Raw genomic sequence first — 2644 nt, forward strand, 5'->3', positions numbered from 1 at the left:
CCTTCTCAATGCACAATTCGAACTCTATCTAATTAAGTTCGAATTCTCTACTTCTTCCTTCTATTTTCTGTTCCTCTGACACCTCAAGGAATCTCTATACTGTGACATAGAGGATTCCACACTTTGTTCTCTTCTCTTTCATATGAGCAGGAGCAAAGAAAAAAGCATTCTTGTTGAAGCTGACCCTGAACCTGAAAGGACCTTGAAGCGAAAGCTAAGAGAAGCTAAGGCACAATCTCTGTAGAGGACCTAACCGAATTCTTCAAAGAAGAAGAAACCATGGCAGCCGAAAACAACAACAACAACAACAACAATGCAAGGAAGGTGCTGGGTGACTTTACTGCACCTACTCCCACTTCTATGGGAGAAGCATCTCTATCCCTGCCATTGGAGCAAACAACTTTGAGCTTAAGCCTCAATTAGTTTCTCTAATGCAACAGAATTGCAAGTTCCATGGACTTCCATGGAAGATCCTCATCAGTTTTTAGCTGAATTCTTGCAAATCTGTGACACTGTCAAGACTAATGGGGTTGACCCTGAGGTCTACAGACTTATGCTATTCCCTTTTGCTGTAAGAGACAGAGCTAGGACATGGTTGGACTCACAACCTAAAGAAAGCCTGGACTCATGGGAAAAGCTAGTCAATGCCTTCTTGGCAAAGTTCTTTCCACCTCAAAAATTGAGTAAGCTTAGAGTGGAAGTCCAAACCTTCAGACAGAAGGATGGAGAATCCCTCTATGAAGCTTGGGAAAGATACAAACAATTGATCAGAAAATGTCCATCTGACATGCTTTCTGAATGGAGCATCATAGGTATTTTCTATGATGGTCTCTCTGAACTATCCAAGACGTCTTTAGATAGATCTGCTGGAGGATCTCTTCATCTGAAGAAGACGCCTACAGAAGCTCAAGAACTAATTGAAATGGTTGCAAATAACCAATTCATGTACACTTCTAAAAGGAACCCTGTGAACAATGGGACTAATCAGAAGAAAGGAGTTCTTGAGATTGATACTCTGAATGCCATTCTGGCTCAGAACAAGATATTGACTCAACAAGTCAATTTGATTTCTCAAAGTCTGTCTGGAATGCAAAATGCTCCAAGCAGTACTAAGGATGCTTCATCTGAAGAAGAAGCTTATGATCCTGAGAACCCTTCAATGGAAGAGGTGAATTACCTGGGAGAACCCTATGGAAACACCTATAATTCTTCATGGAGAAATCATCTAAATTTCTCATGGAAGAATCAAGAGAGACCTCAACAAGGTTTCAATAACAATAATGGTGGAAGAAACAAGTTTAGCAATGGCAAGCCTTTTTCATCATCTTCTCAGCAACAGACAGAGAGTTCTAAGAAGAACACCTCTGACTTAGCAACCATGGTCTCTGATCTAATCGAAACCACTCAAAGTTTCATGACTGAAACAAGGTCCTCCATTAGGAATTTGGAGGCACAAGTGGGACAGCTGAGCAAGAAAGTTACTGAACTCCCTCCTAGTACTCTACCAAGTAATACAGAAGAAAATCCAAAAGGAGAGTGCAAGGCCATCAACATGGCCGAATTTAGAGAGGAGGGAGAGGAAGTGAACGCCACTAAGGAAGACCTCAATGGGCGTGCACTAGCCTCCACTGAGTTCCCCAATGAGGAACCATGGGAATCTGAGGCTCAAAATGAGACCATAGAGATTCCATTGGACTTACTTCTGCCTTTCATGATGAGTATTCTTCCTCTGAAGAGGATGAGTATGTCACTGAAGAGCAAGTGCTAAATACCTTGGAGCAATGAAGCTAAATGACAAGTTATTTGGAAATGAGACTTGGGAGGATGAACCTCCTTTGCTCACCAAAGAACTGGATGACTTGTCTAGGCAGAAATTACCTCAAAAGAGACAAGATCCTGGGAAGTTTTCAATACCTTGTACCATAGGCACTATGACCTTCAAAAAGGCTCTGTGTGACTTAGGGTCAAGTGTAAACCTCATGCCCCTCTCTGTAATGGAGAAACTAGGGATCTTTGAGGTGCAAGCTGCAAGAATCTCACTAGAGATGGCAGACAATTCAAGAAAACAAGCTTATGGACTTGTAGAGGATGTTCTGGTAAAAGTTGAAGACCATTACATCCCTACTGATTTCATAGTCCTAGAGACTGGGAAATGCATGGATGAATCTATCATCCTTGGCAGACCCTTCCTAACCACAGCAAAGGCTGTGATGATGTTGATGGAGGTGAACTGATCATTCAAGTGAATGAAGAATCCTTTGTGTTTAAGGCTCAAGGATACCCTCTGTCACCATGGAGAGGAAGCATGAAGAGCTTCTCTCAAATCAGAGTCAAGCAGAGCCCCACAGTCAAACTCTAAGTTTGGTGTTGGGAGGCCACAACCAAACTCTAAGTTTGGTGTTGAACCCCCACATTCAAACTCTAAGTTGGTGTTAGGAGGTTCCAACATTGCTCTGAGTATCTGTGAGGCTCCATGAGAGCCCTCTGTCAAGCTACTGACATTAAAGAAGCGCTTGTTGGGAGGCAACCCAATGTTATATTTATCTATTTTCTTTTGTTATTTTATGTTTTTTGTAGGTTGATGATCATAAGAAGTCACAAAATCAATTGAAAAAGCAAAAACAGAATGAAAAACAGGAAGAAA

At 41.7% G+C, this 2644-nt stretch overlaps 1 non-coding gene across 1 annotated transcript; it reads right to left on the reverse strand.

Moving 5' to 3' along the window:
* Positions 1–685: 685 nt before the first annotated feature.
* Positions 686–789, reverse strand: LOC130971244 (small nucleolar RNA R71). Its single transcript, XR_009082474.1, has one exon. It is a non-coding gene; the product is annotated as a small nucleolar RNA R71 (small nucleolar RNA).
* Positions 790–2644: the final 1855 nt, after the last annotated feature.

This window comes from Arachis stenosperma, chromosome 3 (assembly GCF_014773155.1).
Source record: "Arachis stenosperma cultivar V10309 chromosome 3, arast.V10309.gnm1.PFL2, whole genome shotgun sequence".
NCBI lineage: Eukaryota > Viridiplantae > Streptophyta > Magnoliopsida > Fabales > Fabaceae > Arachis > Arachis stenosperma.